At 38.4% G+C, this 18,410-nt stretch overlaps 1 pseudogene; it reads right to left on the reverse strand.

Moving 5' to 3' along the window:
- Positions 1-595: 595 nt before the first annotated feature.
- On the reverse strand, positions 596-3,279 carry LOC119533041 (annotated as a pseudogene).
- Between the last annotated feature and the right edge of the window lie 15,131 nt (positions 3,280-18,410).

The raw sequence follows: 18,410 nt of genomic DNA on the forward strand, positions 1-18,410 counted from the left end.
AATTGAAAATTGGCAGAGTTTTAAAACAAAAGAACAAAAGAGAGCCATTTCAGATAATGTACACATTGAGATATAAAAAAAAAAGTAAAACAGACATTTCTAAAACATCACACATAAACATATTGAAAAAGAGCAAAAGGAAAAAGAAATAAGTAAAACCTTCAACAAAATGTGTAGAGAATAACTGAAAGCTATGGAAGACAGACCCAAAACTGACAAAATAAATATTACTAATAAAGATATAAAGTGAATGAAATGGAAACTTTATGATTTAGTTCAATAAAATTAATAATAACACAAATGTAGTTTTAGTGTTTCGGAATGCTTACTCTGTGTGTAGACAAAGAAAACTAAAACAGTAAAAGTAACAAATTTCCCTCACTCTGTGTATAATTCAGAGAAAAGAATTTAGCAACAGAACACAAAAAAGAACCAGAAGCCAGATATTGGGATAAGCTTATTCAAGGGGATGAGATTCAGGAGAATGGATACAAAACCTTCTGGGAGGAAAATCATATATCAACCATAGAAGGGAACACTGAAGCACACTGGGCTGTGTAACATCTGTCTCTTCTCTCCTGTCCAAGACCAGAGTTTACTCTGAGTCATTGCTACCCAAGCCAGATCCCCTGGAACTGCTGCTTCAGACTCAAAGTAGCCACTTTGGCTGAGCTGGGACAGCCCTCCCGAGGCATGGGGCTGGATTTCTCTTTCTTCATGGGCTTATTGTTTCTCATCTGCCCACTGATATCCTGCAGCCACTTTTCTAACTCTTTCTTCTTTTCCTGAGCTAATTCATCTTTTGACTTGGCATTCTGCTTTTTCCCTCTTGTCAAGAATGGTTTTATTTGTTTTCTTCTGTAAACAAGAATTGACATATCTCTCCAGATCTTCTAAAGTGGTGGGTTTCAGAGTCTCAAAGTCAGTTTCTATGTCCTCAGGGTTGGGGTGCCTGAGCAAGAGCTCCTGAGGCTGGATGATGTTCATCAACTGTCCCAGCTTCTCCCTGGGCAGACAGTTGATGACCAGGCTGAGCTGGTGCTTCTTGTTCTAGCTCATGGGTAGGTACTTTTCTTCCTCCTCCTCCCCCATCATAGGAGGCCCACACCTGCTTGCCTCCCTTCCTCAACTGCCTGCTGGCCATCATGCTGTTGAGCCTGCTGGGTGTCTTCTGCTGGGCATGCTTAGCTGGTGGGACCACTGTAGCCTTCATCTCTTCCTTGGCCTTTGCTTTGTGCTTCACCTTCTCATTTTTCTTTGCCTTCTTCTCTTTCTTCTCCTTTGGTTATTCTGAAGCTTCCTGGGGAGGGGTCTTGCTGCCCATGACCATCTACAGTCCCCCAGAGAGCCAGGAGAGGTTACCACTTGCAGGAAACTGGGCAGACCCTCCTCTGGCCTGTCTCAACTCTTCATTTAGGGGACTCCCTGCTCAAGCATTTTTTTCACAAGCAGCACAGAAATTAATAAAACAACCCATTCTCCCAGACCTCTGTGGGATGAAATCAGTGAAGTGGTTGTTGGGTATGGAGCTGTGGACCCTTCTGCCCCTGTCTGGTGGTGACTTGTTTCTGCCTGTAGTTCTGGAAGGGTTTCTATGGGACTGGTTATCAGTATCCTAATAAAAATCACAAAACCTTTTCAGATTCCACCATGAACCCTTGACAATGTGAGGACTTTGATGAGGGCATGTATGACAGATTACCAGTTTTCCAACTGTTGGCCATACTGACACTCCATGAGTTTTGAGGCACCTTTTTCCACTTTTAATTAAGTTTGGTCATGATAAAAATCTAACTGGAAAAAACCTTCAGGGAAACCAACCAAAATTCTTATATTATAAACACTGAAATTCTTTCATAAATATTACATCAAGGGATGGATTTAGAGGATTCTTTACATAAACATTGTCCACAGATGAACTAAAAATAATTTATAGGATTAAATACAGATTTAGACAAGGACATTCATTATTAAGTGAAGGAAGTCACAGAAAACTGATTCCATAATGGAATCCACATAAACTCTGTTATTACAAATATGTGTACAGACAAGGTGATGTAACAGTATTTTTAAAATTTTGTCTTTGTTAGAGAGGTGAGATTAAAAAACAATTATGCAAAACATACAAATTTCCCATATACCACCCCAACACCAACACCTTTCATTGTGCAATATTTGGTACAACTGATGACAGCACATTTTTATAATTGTACTATTAACTGAAGTCCATTGTTTAATTTGGGGTTCACTGTGCACTGTAGTTCTATGAATTTTTAAAAAGAATATTCTTTTTCCATATATGCAATCTAGCATTTCCTCTTTTAATCATATTCAGATATATGATTCTTTCAGTGCTGTTAATTAATTGCATTCACAATGTTCTATGCCATTTATGTTATCCACTAACAAAACATTCCCATCATTCCAAATATGGACCCTGTACATTTTAAGCCTTAACTTCCCATTCTTTATCTCAACCTCATATCCTGGTAACATATATTCTAAATTCTGAATCTATGAGTTTGCTTATACTCATTGTTTCAAATCAGTGAATTCATACAATATTTGTCCTCTTGAGTATGGCTTACTTCATTCTACTTGACATCTTTCAGAATCATCCATGTTGTTGATGGCATCAGGATTTATTCATTCTTAAAGATGAATAAATCCACCTGGGTCCTCACCCAGTGAACCCTTAGGGGAGCACTGAGAGACACAGACCCCACCCAGGCACACAGATCCCCACCCAGATCTTTCCTCCCAGGCACATGGATATGAAAGTGTGGCCAGAATCACCAGATACTTGAGGACAGAAAGGTGGAGAACAAAACTCTCACTAAATCAAGGGAAGGAAGGAAATATACATGGGCACCAGGAGTCTCTTGGTCTTTGCAGAACAGGATGTGGAGCTGATCCTCCTGTCTCAATTGCTCCTCTCACCCCTCAAACCCAGTGCAGCAGTCAATATCCTCATCTTAAAGGGCTCTGTTCTTCCTGCTATTTCATTTTCCCCACATCACTGCAACTGTTCTCCTAAATTAAAATAAAAATTTTTACCCTGGTGATGGCATTTACTTTCCACCCTTGGGGCCACCATTCACTTACTGTGTTTAAGCTTCTCTGGCTTCTGGCTGATCATCAAACACACCACTCTCACACCCACTTCATCACCATCACCTGTTCTGTCCCTTCACACTGCAGTGCTTTCCCCCAGGTTGGTTCACTGCTTAGATATCCCATCTTCAGAGGGGATTCCTGACCTTTCCTCAGAACACCCATTCCCCACATCCATCACTCCTACCCTTCCCTGGACAGTCTCCTCTCTTATGTTATAACTGCATGACATTCCTCTGTGCATTGCTCAATTTCTCTGTTCAGTATCTCCCTCTTTTGGTTTGCTTAAGCTGCCAGAATACAATACACCAGAAATGCTTTGGTTTTTACAATGGGAATTTATTAGGCTGTAAATTTACAGTTATAAGGCCATGAAAATGTCCAGATTAAGGAATGAAGCAGTAGATGCCTTCTCTGAGGAAAGGCTGATGACATCCAGAGATCCTCTGCCAAATGCCAAGGCAAAGGGCTGGCTCTGCAGATCCTTCCCTCCCAGGCTTACCTTCTGGTTTCAGTAGATTTCTCAATGTTCCTGGGCTTCTGCTGCAGCTTCTCAGTGTGTCCTTTTGCTTCTTCTGGGGTGTTTTCTTTTTAAGCATCTCTGAACTGTCTTCAAAATGTCTGCGCCATTTATCTTCTCATAGAGGGCTCCAGCAAGGGGATCAAGACCCAATTTGAATGGGCAGAGTAACATCTCCATGGAAACAGCATAATCAAGAGATCCCCCCACAATACATCTGAGTCCACAAGATTCAACTGAAATAACATAGGCTTCTCTGGGGTACATAATAGAGTCAAACCAGCAGACTACCCCCACCACTTAGATATCTGCTCCACAAGGACAGGGACTTTCTCTCACCTTCACTGTTCTATGCCCAGTCCTAAGCTCTATTTTGACAAGTAATCAGTTAACTTGTTATAATTGCTTTCCTGCCCTTTTACTTATCCCAAACACACCTGCTAAAGCATCACTTCTTGCTTTGCTTCTACCATCACTAATACTCCCCAGTTAGTGCTCACTGCCTACACAGGGAGTGTCATTTGTGACTAGAACTACTAATTCTGGAGATACCAGATATTTCTGTGGCAGAGAAACCCCTGCTGCTCCCTCAGCTTTCCTGTGAGTTGTGCCAGAAGTCAAGGGAGATGCATGAGTGGTGGGAGGTGAAGGTTTCCCAAATTGTCCAAGGGTTTTTCTTCCTGGTCAGAAAACTCTCAGTGCAGCACATGGCAGAGAAAGAGAATCATATACAGCTGAATTTGCTAATTTAATTTTTAAAATTTCTTATTTTAGAATATAAATATTGAATGATATATATTTCTCTATAAGAATGTAGTTAACTACACCCCAAAATATATATATTCATTTTCAGTGGTTTAACTAATACATGCTCAGTTTAAAAAAAGAAAGTTGCTTTACTGAGGAGTTGTGATCATTAGGAATTCAACCCTTGCCCAAAATGTACTCTTTCTGATGTTTAAATGTCTCTAAACAGTATACATTTTTAAAAATTACAATATTTATACTATACAGATACAATAATTAATTATAAACAAGTTAATACATAATTAATAATTAGAAAATATTGTCTTGAGAAATGTGGTTTGATCAAGTTTCAATTTGAGCAAATATTTAAGTACTAGCAGTTTCTCCCACTAGTGGAAGATAGTTTAAACTTTCTCTGAAAGAAAGTCTCATCATTTCCTGGTTTGTTGTTGTTGTTTATTGTCTTTCAATCTAAAATGAGGAATTGGCCCTGAAGGAGCCCATTTCTGTGACCAGAAATAGAAGGTGGAGGAACACCAGCAGTGGAGGGGGTCCTATTGGATCCACAGGCCACAGTGAACTTCAGAGAGAGGCAGCCTGTGTGGATGCAGCCTGGAGGCTCTGTGGGACTGAGAGGAGGGGAGGGAGCAGTGGTGCTTTAACTGCCAGTTCCAGTCCTGTGAGGTGGTTCTCATGAGGTCTTTCAGAGACTTCAGTGTATTTAGCATCTCTATTGTCACTTCTAGTTTGGGAGATTTGGATCCTCACTTTTTTTAGTTTTGGGGCCAGCAAAGTTAATTTGATTAGGATCACTTTCATTCTCCTTACCTTTCTGTAAGCATCTATAGGATTGAGTATTTGTAAAGTCTCTGTCTCTAACCTAACATCTAAAGTTGGTAGTCTCTGCAAAACCCTAGGAGAAAACTTATTGTGGCAACTAAATTGTTCTTTGATCTATGGAGCCAGTGTGTTGGCAATTTGCTTGTCTCATATATATCTGGCTTCTAACAGACTGGACAAAGTCTGAATAACAATAAGGGACCCACCTGGAAACCAATGACAGGCAGACGCTGTGGAATGAGAGGTCTGGGCTCATGTTATTTGGTCACAGCTCCACCACCACATCCTGCAGCTCCCCAAAGATCAACCCAAAGTCAGCTCCAGGGAGGTTTGCAGCCCATTTGTGGCACTATAGCCACCCAGAGGACTCTGTCCAGTAACCATGAATACATCAGCTACAACAAAAAACAGAGAATTCCCCAGGATTCCACCTGGAACACACCAGCAACTGGAAACATGGACAGGTTGTTGGTAGGAAGGTCTGGGGTGGGGGTTGACTTGGAAAATAGAATGTCCTCATGTCCATTAATTTCTGATGATCATAGTCCATTCTAATTATTTTTCTTAAAGTGATATAAAATTGAAAGACAGTGAAATGTGTCAATCTTAACTATCAAATTTTAGAACCTTTTACTCCTCCCTACCCCACAGTTTCCAACAACCCTATCAAGATATGAATCATTCATTCCCAAGAGAGCCATTGAATTCAGAACTGAAATTAACAGAACCCAGAAAGAGGGATCAACAGACAATGGTCATGTGCCTCCCCATGTGACAGAGGTGTCTGAGATGTCAGCAGCCTTTCTTCAGAGAAGGTATACTCCTATTGATGCCTTTATTGGACATTTTCACAGCCTTAAAACTGTAAATTTACAAACTAATAAACCCCCACTGTAAAAGCCAACCCATTTTTGCTATATTGCATTCTGGCAGCTTTAGCAAACCAAATTAGGCCCCATCCACTATCAGAATTTGCACTTAACTGTCATTATCACTTTATTTGTTCTTGCTTTGTTAAATTGTGGGAATGCATTGTATGTAAACAATATCAATATTTCTGTCTCAGTCACTCTCAAGCATACCATTCAATGTGATTAATCACATTCACAACATTGTGGTACACTCATCACCTTCCAGTACTGATAATTTCCCATCCCCCCAAACAGAAACCTTATTCCCATTATGCATTATCCCCTTTTCACCCTGCCCCCCACCTTGGTAAACTGTACTCTTAATTTCTGTCTTGATAATCTTGTATATTCTCTGGTATTCTCTTTGTAGTTACCATGAGGCTTAAATTTAATATCCAAAATCAATAACAGTCTCATTTGTTTTGATACTTACCTGAAGTTTAATAGTACATAAATACTATGTTCCTATCTCCTCCATCCCCCACCTTTATGTAGTTCTTATTAACAAATTGCACATTTAATACATTATGAAGAAAAATCACTTATCATAACATTTTTTTTTCATTTTTAAACAATTCTACTTTTAATAGTATATTTTAAAATAATTTCTCCCTCAGCAAGAAAAATACAACACATATATTGGTACATAGAGTTTCCTATTACAGAACCCATATCTTAATTATTGTCAATGAATGTGCTTGGTTTACATAGTATATTTTAGGTTGGAAAAACAGAATGTGCCATTTAATACATTATGAAGAAAAATCACTTATTTATCATAACATTTTTTTTTCATTTTTAAACAATTCTACTTTTAATAGTGTATTTTAAAATAATTTCTCCCTCAGCAAGAAAAATACAACACATATATTGGTACATAGAGTTTCCTATTACAGAACCCATATCTTAATTATTGTCAATGAATGTGCTCAGTTTACATAGTATATTTTAGGTTGGAAAAACAGAATGTGCCAGACTAACACATTACATCTTTTTTTTTTTTATCTTCATTTTATTGAGATATATTCACATACCACGCAGTCATACAAAACAAAGCGTACTTTTGATTGTTTACAGTACCATTACATAGTGGTACATTCATCACCCAAATCAATCCCTGACACCTTCATTAGCACACACACAAAAATAACAAGAATAATAATTAGAGTGAAAAAGAGCAATTGAAGTAAAAAAGAACACTGGGTACCTTTGTCTGTTTGTTTCCTTCCCCTATTTTTCTACTCATCCATCCATAAACTAGACAAAGTGGGGTGTGGTCCTTATGGCTTTCCCAATCCCATTGTCACCCCTCATAAGCTACATTTTTATACAATTGTCTTCGAGATTCATGGGTTCTGGGTTGTAGTTTGATAGTTTCAGGTATCCACCACCAGCTACCCCAATTCTTTAGAACCTAAAAAGGTTTGTCTAAAGTGTGCATAAGAGTGCCCACCAGAGTGATCTCTCGGCTCCTTTTGGAATCTCTCTGCCACTGAAGCTTATTTCATTTCCTTTCACATCCCCCTTTTGGTCAAGAAGATGTTCTCCATCCCACGATGCCAGGTCTACATTCCTCCCCGGGAGTCATATTCCACGTTGCCAGGGAGATTCACTCCCCTGGGTGTCTGATCCCACGTAGGGGGGAGGGCAGTGATTTCACCTTTCAAGTTGGCTTAGCCAGAGAGAGAGGGCCACATCTGAGCAACAAAGAGGCATTCGGGAGGAGGCTCTTAGGCACAACCATAGGGAGGTCTAGCCTCTCCTTTGCAGCAACCGTCTTCCCAAGGGTAAAACCTGTGGTAGAGGGCTCAAACCATCAAACCACCAGTCCCCTATGTCTGTGGTCATGTTAGCAACCATGGAGGTGGGGTAGGCGAATACCCCTGCATTCTCCACAGGCTCCTCAAGGAGGCACTACATCTTTTTTTTTTTCCTTGTTTTTCTTTTTTTTTTTTTTAACTTTCCCTTCTTTTTTTAGATCAACTGTATGAAAAAAAAGTTAAAAAGAAAACAAACATATAATAAAAGAACATTTCAAAGAGACCATAACAAGGGAGTAAGAAAAAGACAACTAACCCAAGATAACTGCTTTACTTCCAACATGTTCCTACTTTACCCCAAGAAAGTTACCTAATATAGCAACATTTCTGTGAACTTGCTCCTACTATATCCATCAGAAATTAACAGACTATAGTCATTTCTGGGCATCCCCAGAATGTTAAATAGCTTATCTGTTCTTCTTGGATTATTGTTCCCCCTTCCTTAATTGCTCTCTATTGCTAGTTCCCCTACATTCTACATTATAAACCATTTGTTTTACATTTTTCAAAGTTCACATCAGTGGTAGCATATAATATTTCTCTTTTTGTGCCTGGCTTATTTCACTCAGCATTATGTCTTCAAGGTTCATCCATGTTGTCATATGTTTCACAAGATCATTCCTTCTTACTGCCACGTAGTATTCCATAGTGTGTATATACCACATTTTATTTATCCACTCGTCTGTTGAAGGACATTTGGGTTGTTTCCATCTCTTGGCAATTGTGAATAATGCTGCTATGAACATTGGCATGCAGATATCTGTTCGTGTCACTGCTTTCCGATCTTCCGAGTATATACCGAGAATTGCAATCGCTGGATCGAATGGTAACTCTATATCTAGTTTTCTAAGGAACTGCCAGACTGACTTCAGGAGTGGCTGAACCATTATACAGTCCCACCAACAATGAATAAGAGTTCCAATTTCTCCACATCTCCTCCAGCATTTGTAGTTTCCTGTTTGTTTAATGGCAGCCATTCTAACCGGTGTTAGATGGTATCTCATTGTGGTCTTAATTTGCATCTCTCTAATAGCTAGTGAAGCTGAACATTTTTTCATGTGTTTCTTGGCCATTTGTATTTCCTCTTCAGAGAACTGTCTTTTCATATCTTTTGCCCATTTTATAATTGGGTCGTCTGTACTATTGTCATTGAGTTGTAGGATTTGTTTATATATGCAAGATATCAGTCTTTTGTCAGATACATGGTTTCCAAAAAATTTTTCCCATTGAGTTGGCTGCCTCTTTACCTATTTGAGAAATTCCTTTGAGGTGCAGAAACTTCTAAGCTTGAGGAGTTCCCATTTATCTATTTTCTCTTTTGTTGCTTGTGCTTTGGGTGTAAAGTCTAGGAAGTGGCCGCCTAATACAAGGTCTTGAAGATGTTTTCCTACATTATCTTCTAGGAGTTTTATGGTACTTTCTTTTATATTGAGATCTTTGGTCCATTTTGAGTTAATTTTTGTGTAGGGGGTGAGGTAGGGGTCTTTTTTCATTCTTTTGGATATGGATATCCAACTCTCCCAGCCCCATTTGTTGAAAAGACCATTATGACTCAGTTCAGTGACTTTGGGGGCCTTATCAAAGATCAGTCGGCCATAGATCTGAGGGTCTATCTCTGAATTCTCAATTCGATTCCATTGATCTATATGTCTATCTTTGTGCCAGTACCATGCTGTTTTGGCAACTGTCGCTTTATAATAAGCTTCAAAGTCAGGGAGTGAAAGTCCTCCCACTTCGTTTTTCTTTTTTAGAGTGTCTTTAGCAATTCGAGGCATCTTCCCTTTCCAAATAAATTTGATAACTAGCTTTTCCAAGTCTGCAAAGTAGGTTGTTGGAATTTTGATTGGGATTGCATTGAATCTGTAGATGAGTTTGGGTAGAATTGACATCTTAATGACATTTAGCCTTCTTATCCATGAACATGGAATATTTTTTTCCATCTTTTAAGGTCCCCTTCTATTTCTTTTAGTAGAGTTATGTAGTTTTCTTTGTATAGGTCTTTTACATCTTTGGTTAAGTTTATTCCTAGGTACTTGATCTTTTTAGTTGCTATTGAAAATGGTATCTTTTTCTTGAGTGTCTCTTCAGTTTGTTCATTTCTAGCATATAGAAACATTACTGACTTATGTGCATTAATCTTGTATCCCGCTACTTTGTTAAATTTGTTTATTAGCTCTAGTAGCTGTATCGTCAATTTCTCAGGGTTTTCTAGATATAAGATCATATCGTCTGCAAACAATGACAGTTTTACTTCTTCTTTTCCAATTTGGATGCCTTTTATTTCTTTGTCTTGCCGGATTGCCCTGGCTAGCACTTCCAGCACAACGTTGAATAACAGTGGTGACAGCGGGCATCCTTGTCTTGTTCCTGATCTTAGAGGGAAGGCTTTCAGTCTCTCACCATTGAGGACTATGCTGGCTGTGGGTTTTTCATATATGCTCTTTATCATGTTGAGGAAGTTTCCTTCAATTCCTACCTTTTGAAGTGTTTTTATCAAAAAGGGATGTTGGATTTTGTCAAATGCTTTTTCAGCATCTATTAAGATGATCAATTGATTTTTCCCTTTTGACTTGTTAATGTGTTGTAATACATTGATTGATTTTCTTATGTTGAACCATCCTTGCATGCCTGGAATGAACCCCACTTGGTCATGGTGTATGATTTTTTAAATGTGCCTTTGGATTCGATTTGCAAGTATTCTGTTGAGGATTTTTGCATCTATATTCATTAGGGAGATTGGCCGGTAATTTTCCTTTTTTGTAGCATCTTTCCCTGGTTTTGGTATTAGATTGATGTTAGCTTCATAAAATGAGTTAGGTAGTGTTCCATTTTCTTCAATGTTTTGAAAGAGTTTGAGTAAGATTGGTGTCAGTTCTTTCTGGAAAGTTTGGTAGAATTCCCCTGTAAAGCCATCTGGCCCTGGGCATTTATTTGTGGAAAGATTTTTGATGACTGATTGGATCTCTTTGCTTGTGATTGGTTGGTTGAGGTCTTCTATTTTTTCTCTGGTCAGTCTAGGTTGTTCATATGTTTCCAGGAAATTGTCCATTTCCTCTACATTATTCAGTTTGTTGCCATACAGTTGTTCATAGTATCCTCTTATAATTTTTTTAATTTCTTCAGGATCTGCAGTTATGTCACCTTTTTCATTCATTATTTTGTTTATATGGGTCTTCTCTCTTTTTGATTTTGTCAGTCTAGCTAGGGGCTTGTCAATCTTGTTGATCTTCTCAAAGAACCAACTTTTGGTGATATTTATCCTGTCTATTGTTTTTTTGTTCTCCATGTCATTTATTTCTGCTTTAACCTTGTTATTTCTTTTCTTCTACTTGGTTTAGGATTGGTTTGTTGTTCATTTTCTAGCTTCTTCAGTTGATCCATTAGTTCTTTGATTTTGGCTCTTTCTTCCTTTTTAATATATGTGTTTAGTGCTATAAATTTCCCCCTTAGCACTGCTTTTGCTGCATCCCATAGGTTTTGGTATGTTGTGTTCTCATTTTCATTCATCTATATATATTTAGCAATTTCTCTTGCTATTTCTTCTTTAACCCACTGATTGTTTAGGAGTGTGTTGTTTAACCTCCAGGTATTTGTGAATTTTCTAAGTCTCTGATGGTTATTGACTTCTAATTGTATTCCATTGTGGTCAGAGAATGTGCTTTGAATAATTTCAATCTTTTTAAATTTATTGAGGCTTGTTTTATGTCCTAGCATATGATCTATTCTGGAGAAAGTTCCATGAGCACTAGAAAAGTATGTGTATCCTGGTGATTTGGGATGTAATGTCCTGCATATGTCTGTTAAATTTAAGTCATTTATCAGATTGTTCAGGTTTTCAATTTCCTTATTGGTCTTCTGTCTGGTTGATCTATCTATAGGAGAGAGTAATGTGTTGAAGTCTCCCACAATTATTGTGGAAACATCAATTGCTTCCTTTAGTTTTGCCAGTGTTTCTCTCATGTATTTTGTGGCACCTTGATTGGGTGCGTAGACATTTACGATTGTTATTTCTTCTTGCTGAATTGCCCCTTTTATTAGTATGTAGTGGCCTTCTTTGTCTCTCAAAACATCCCTGCATTTGAAGTCTATTTTATCTGAGATTAATATTGCTACACCTGCTTTCTTTTGGCTGTAGCTTGCATGAAATATTTTTTTCCATCCTTTCACTTTCAGTTTCTTTGTGTCCCTGTGTCTAAGATGAGTCTCTTGTATGCAACATATTGATGGTTCATTTTTTTGGATGCATTCTGCGAATCTATATCTTTTAATTGGGGAGTTTAATCCATTTACATTCAACGTATAACTGTGAAGGCATTTCTTGAATCAGCCATCTTATCCTTTGGTTTATGTTTGTCATATTTTCCCCCTCTGTCTATTAATATCCTTTATTGTACCCATACTGAATCTCTTTAGTACTGAACCTTTCTTCAAGTCTCTCTGTCCTTTCTTTGTTTCTCTGTCTGTAGGGCTCCCTTGGGTATCTCCAGTAGGGCAGGTCTCTTGTTAGCAAATTCTCTCAGCATTTGTTTGTCTGTAAAAAATTTAAGCTCTCCCTCAAATTTGAAGGAGAGCTTTGCTGGATAAAGTATTCTTGGCTGGAAATTTTTCTCACTCAGAATTTTAAATATATCATGCCACTGCCTTCTCGCCTCCATGGTGGTTGCTGAGTAGTCACTACTTAGTCTTATGCTGTTTCTTTTGTATGTGGTGAATTGCTTTTCTCTTGCTGCTTTCAGAACTTGCTCCTTCTCTTCTGTGTTTGACAGTGTGATCAGTATATGTCTCGGAGTGGGTTTATTTGGATTTATTCTATTTGGAGTTCACTGAGCATTTATGATTTGTGTATTTATGTTGTTTAGAAGATTTGGGAAGTTTTCCCCAACAATTTCTTTGAATACTCTTCCTAGACCTTTACCCTTTTCTTCCCCTTCTGGGACACCAATGAGTCTTATATTCGGACGTTTCATATTATCTATCATATCCCTGAGGTCCATTTTGATTTTTTCAATTTTTTTCCCCATTCTTTCTTTTAAGCTTTCATTTTCCATTCTGTCATCTTGCAGGTCACTGATTCGTTGTTCAGCTTCCTCTAGTCTTGTACTATGAGTGTCCAGAATCTTTTTAATTTGGTCAACAGTTTCTTTAATTTCCATAAGATCATCCATTTTTTTATTTAGTCTTGCAATGTCTTCTTTATGCTCTTCTAGGGTCTTCTTGATTTCCTTTGTATCCCATACTATGGTATCATTGTTCATCTTTAGTTCTTTGAGTAGCTGCTCTAAGTGCTGTGTCTCTTCTGATCTTTTGATTTGGGTCCTTGGGCTTGGGTTATCCATATCGTCTGGTTTTTTCATATGCTTTATAATTTTCTGTTGTTTTTGGCCTTGTGGCATTTGCTGAACTTGATAGGGTTCTTTTAGGATTTGTAGACCAATTGAAGTCCTTATCTCTAATTTATCAGATCTATAGCTTCGTGGAGTACACTTTCTCTAACTAACCAGCAGGTGGCGTCCACGAGCCACCTGTTCTCCACAAGCCAGTTCTCCCCTGTTTAGCCTTTTTGGTGAGTGGGGGAGTGAGTCTTGTGGGGTCCAATTGGTGTACCAAGCTTGCGTGTGTAGTTGGTGTTGCCTGCCCTGTATATGGGGCGTGTTTCTGGGCAGTCAGGGAGGGGGGGTGGCTCTAACAATCAAATCTCCCTGGTGATCCTAGAGTTTTAAAGCTGCTGCAATAGTCTAATCCTTCAGTTCAGTCCTGCCACAGTTTGTCTCTGCCACTGACCCACAAGTCCTTGGTATTGGCGTATGGCTCCTGAGACTTGCAAGTGGGCCCCTCTTCCAGGCCATGCACCCCGGGTCCTCTGTTGAGGGGTGACTGTGCTATGTCACAGGTGAGTGCCATCCCCCCTGCACAGTTCTGGGCTGCTGGGCTGTGTAGGGAGGCTCCCAGTCTGCTGAAATGATGGCTGAATGGGGCTTTGTTAATTCACACTGCTCTACCTTCCCAACTCTGGGACAATCAGCTGAGGTTGCAGGGAAGGCTAATGTCCACGCCCAGTTTTGTGGTCTGTGCCTGTTATTTGAAGCACTTCCATCACACTGGGTTGTCTGGGGCAGCTCTGGGCTATGGGGCTGGCGATGGGCAGGAGTGTTTCCTGTCCACCAGGATGATGGCTGTGAGCAGAACCCCCCTTTTCTTGGGAAGTTGTGGTGTTTAGTGAATTTTCTCAGCCACTGGATTATTGCGTTTTGTCTCAGAGCTCTCTTAGTTTTGGTCTTGACTTGACCTGCCCAAATTGCAAGTCTTTGAAGCTTTCTGTATTGGGCTTCTTAGAGTAATTGTTTTAGAAAAAGAAAAAAGAATTAAAAAAAAAAAAGGGCCCTCCTCAGAGATCTAATGGGTTATTGAAATGCTAAGAGACAAAGCAACCAGGGCCATTAAGGAAAGGTCCACAGGGCAGAGAGATCAGCTTTTCTTTGGGATTTGCATATGCGCCTCAGGGCCTGAGCTGGGTCCTGAGCTCTGCCCTTCCCCTTTCTATGTTCACCAGAACTCCAAAAATCCTCCGCTTTTATTTTGGAGTTTTTTGTGTTGTTTTTTTTCTCTATGCCTGTCTCCTCTCTGCTGGGCTGGCTGCTCTCAGATTCTCTGGTGTCTGGTCTCAGTCTATCTTTGGTTGGAGTTTGGATCAGTAGAATGAGTTTCCGATAAGGGCTGCCACTGCAGTTCTCCCTTCTCCTTCCTGGAGCTGACAGCCCCTCCTCCCATGGGACTGAGCCTGGCAGGGAGGGGCACGGGTCCCCTGGCCACAAAAACTTACAGATTTCACTGATCTCAGCAGTTCCACGTTTTCATGAATGTTGTATGAAGTATGCCCAAAGTCAGATTGCTCTGTGGTGTCCAGTCCACGCAGTTCCTGGCTTTCTACCTACTTTCCTGGAGGAGTAACTAAAACATACAGCTCACCAGTCTGCCATCTTGCCCAGCCTCCTATCATAACATTTTATGCATTCATCTTTTGAATCCTGCAGGAAGTAAAAAGTGGGGTTACAAACCAAAAATATAATGCTACTGGCATTTATATTTACCCATGTTATTGCCCTCACTGGAGATCTTTATTTCTCATATGACTCAATCTATTGTCTATTGTTCTTTCCTTTCATGCTGAAAAACTCTTTAGCATCTCTTATAAGACCAGCCTAGTGGAGATGAACTCCCTCTGCTTTTGTTTCTCTGGGAATGCCTTAATTTTATCGTCATATTTGGAAGACAGTTTTGCCTAATACAGAATTTTTGGTTGGCATTTTTTTTGCTATCAGCACTTTATCTGTGTCATTCCACTGCCTTTCTGCCTCCATGGTTTCCAAAGAGAAATAAACACAATTGATTTTATTGAGGCTATCTTCTAGGTTACATATTGCCTCTCTATTGAGGTTTGCAGAATTCTCTCTATGTTTGACATTCAACAGTCAGATTAAAACATGCTCAAACTTGCATCTATTTGGGTTTATCCTGTTTGTAGTTCATTGAGTGTCGTGGATGTGTATATTCATGCATTTCATTAAATTTAGGGAGTTTTCAGCCACTAATTCTTTGAATACTAACTCTACCCCTCCCTCTTTCCCTTCCTTTCTCCCTCCATCCCTCTCCTTTCCTTCCTTCCTTCCCTCCTGCCTTCATTCCTACCTTCTAGTCTTCATTTTTCCTTCCTTTCTCCTTCTTGGGCTCCCTCAATGCATATATTGGTACATTTGATGGTGCCCCATGTGCTTCTCAGATGCTGTTCACATTTCTTCATTCATTCTTTTTACTCCATACACTGATAGATTTCAATTGTCTTATGTTAAATTCATTGATACTTTATTCTTAAGAGATAGCTCCAACCTGCTGTTGATGCTCTCTAGAGAATTTTTAATGTCTGCTACTGTGGTCTTCAGCTGGTTTGCTCTTTTTAATAATTTCCATCTATTCATATTCTCTTTGTGTCCATCTACCATTTCCTTGATTTCATTTGTTTCTTTGTCTAGGTTTTCCTTAGCTGTTTGTGCATATTTAGTACAATTAAGAAAAAAAAACTTTACTGGTGTATCCCAGGTCTGGTTGTCCTGGTTTTTGGTTTCTAATGCTTTAATCTTCTCCTTTGCCCAGGTTATCACTTCCTTAGTCTTTGTAGTTTTGTAATCTTTGATTGAAACCTAGACATTTGATATTTTAGTATATTTTATCTGAAATTTAGAAGCATGTTGTGCTCTCCTTAAGCTTGTAATCAGCTAATGTTCTGACCATGTTTTCCTTGGATACCTGGAGCTGAATTTCACATTTCTTTTAAAATTAGTTGCTACTAGCAAACTTTCTCAGTTTTTACTTGTCCAGAAAAGTGTTTATTTCACCTCCTCTCAAAGGACTTGTTTTTCATAATAGAATTCTACTTTGGTTGTTACCTCATAATAGCAATGTAAAGATCTCACATCATTGATTTCTGTTTTCCATTGGTGGTATTGGTAGTCAGCTCTTCATTAACTGCTTCTCTTGGTTATATCCTTATTTTGTATCTGATCTTAAGATTTTTTTGTCAAGTTGTGGAATTATATTCCTACATGTGTATTTATTTTGATTTATCCTTCTGGGTTTTTTAGGACTTATTGAGTCTATAAATCAATATCTCAACATTGATTGAGCAATTGAACAATTGCTAGACACTATCTCTTTAAATATTGCCTCTGCCCCATTCTATCTGTAGTCTCCTACTAGCACTCCCATCTAAACACATGTTGCAACTTCTCATTATAGCCTCTCTCATCCATATACTTACATCTATATTTTCCATTTTTTCTGATTTTATATTTTTAAGTCATCTTCTAGTTCATAATTCTCTCTTCTGATATACTTAATCTATTCTTCCTATTCATTGAGTTCTTTATTTTTAATTGTATTTTTAGGTTTTAGCATATATTAATCATCCACATAACTTTTTAAACTTTCCAGTTCACTGTCAACATTTTTAAGTTATCCTTTTTGTCTTTGAAGATAAGTATACTTACTTTACATTCTCCATCTAATGTGCCAATATATGGACATCCCAAGGTGTGTGGTTTCAATGCTTCTCACACATATTATCTTGTTTCTCTTTTTACCTGGTCATTTTTTTTATTAGATTTGGGATATATTTCAAAATTGTAGAAATAATGTGAGACCTAGAGTGACAATATTATCCTTCAAAGAGGACTTTAGCTTCCTTCTTCCATACTCTGTAAACTTCAGCTATCAAGGGTCAAGTTAATCAAATTATAAGACTAGATTTTAAGGACTATTTTAACTTTTGTTTATTCATATATCCAGAGAGCAGTCTATCAGGGTACCAACAAAAAACAGTGGATGGATTACCAAAATTTGGCATTGTTGGCCACGGACTTTGGCAATTGTGTTACTAAGGCCTTTATGTTTTCAAATGCAATGCTCAGCCTTTCTGCTTCCTTTTTGACTAGACAAACACAGGGAAAAAACAACCCCAAATACTGTTTTACTTTTCTGGATTTCTATATTTTCTAGAACTGGACCAGTAATTCCTCTGTTTATTAAATACTTTTTAAATAGATAGATAGGTAAATAGGGATGGGGACATATACATCTAGCTATATGGATATAGATAGAGAGTAGATATAGATATATAGAGTGAAACATCGATAGATAAATATGTAGACATAGATATAGATAGAAGGAATGATAGATATAGATGTAGATATATATTTACCCAGTCTACCATTAATGAAATGGTGGTTCTTCTCTGTTTTATTGTGGTTTTCATTGTAGTACAGAGTAACAAGAGAATGCATTCCAGAATAAAATCTGAAATAAACAAACAGCTCTTAGAAACTGTCCAAACACCATTTCTTTTCTCATTTTACCTGTTCTGCAAACCATTCCCACAGTTTTCACTAGGTATTGAGAAGTGATTTATATATCTCATCCATAAAATAACTTTCCTACAAATGATGAACATATTGGGCCCATCCTTACATGGTGGGAGTTTTTGGATAGTTAATACTGACAAATCTTTTGCTCTCTTTTCCCTAGGCATAATGTCATTTGTGAACAGAGGTAAACTTTTCACTATTCAACCTTCAGAAGACATGTTTGTAGCTTCCTGTTTGTTCTGGTTTACTAAATCTTACAGAATGCCCAATACTAGAAATGGATTGGCTTTTAAAAAAGTAGTTTATTAGTTCACAAATTTACAGTTCTAAGGCCATAAAAGAGTCCAAAATAAGACATCAACAAGAGGATACCTTCACTGAATAAAGGCCAATGGCATCCAGAACATCTTTGTCAGCTGGGAAGGCATGTGGCTGGCATCTGGTGGTCCTTTGCTCCTGGTTGGTGTTGCTTTCAGCTTCTGATTCTAGTGGATTTCTCTTTAAGCATTTGTGGGCTCTCACTTACTTTATCTGAGGCAAACTC

This window comes from Choloepus didactylus, chromosome 4 (assembly GCF_015220235.1).
Source record: "Choloepus didactylus isolate mChoDid1 chromosome 4, mChoDid1.pri, whole genome shotgun sequence".
Taxonomy (NCBI): domain Eukaryota; kingdom Metazoa; phylum Chordata; class Mammalia; order Pilosa; family Megalonychidae; genus Choloepus; species Choloepus didactylus.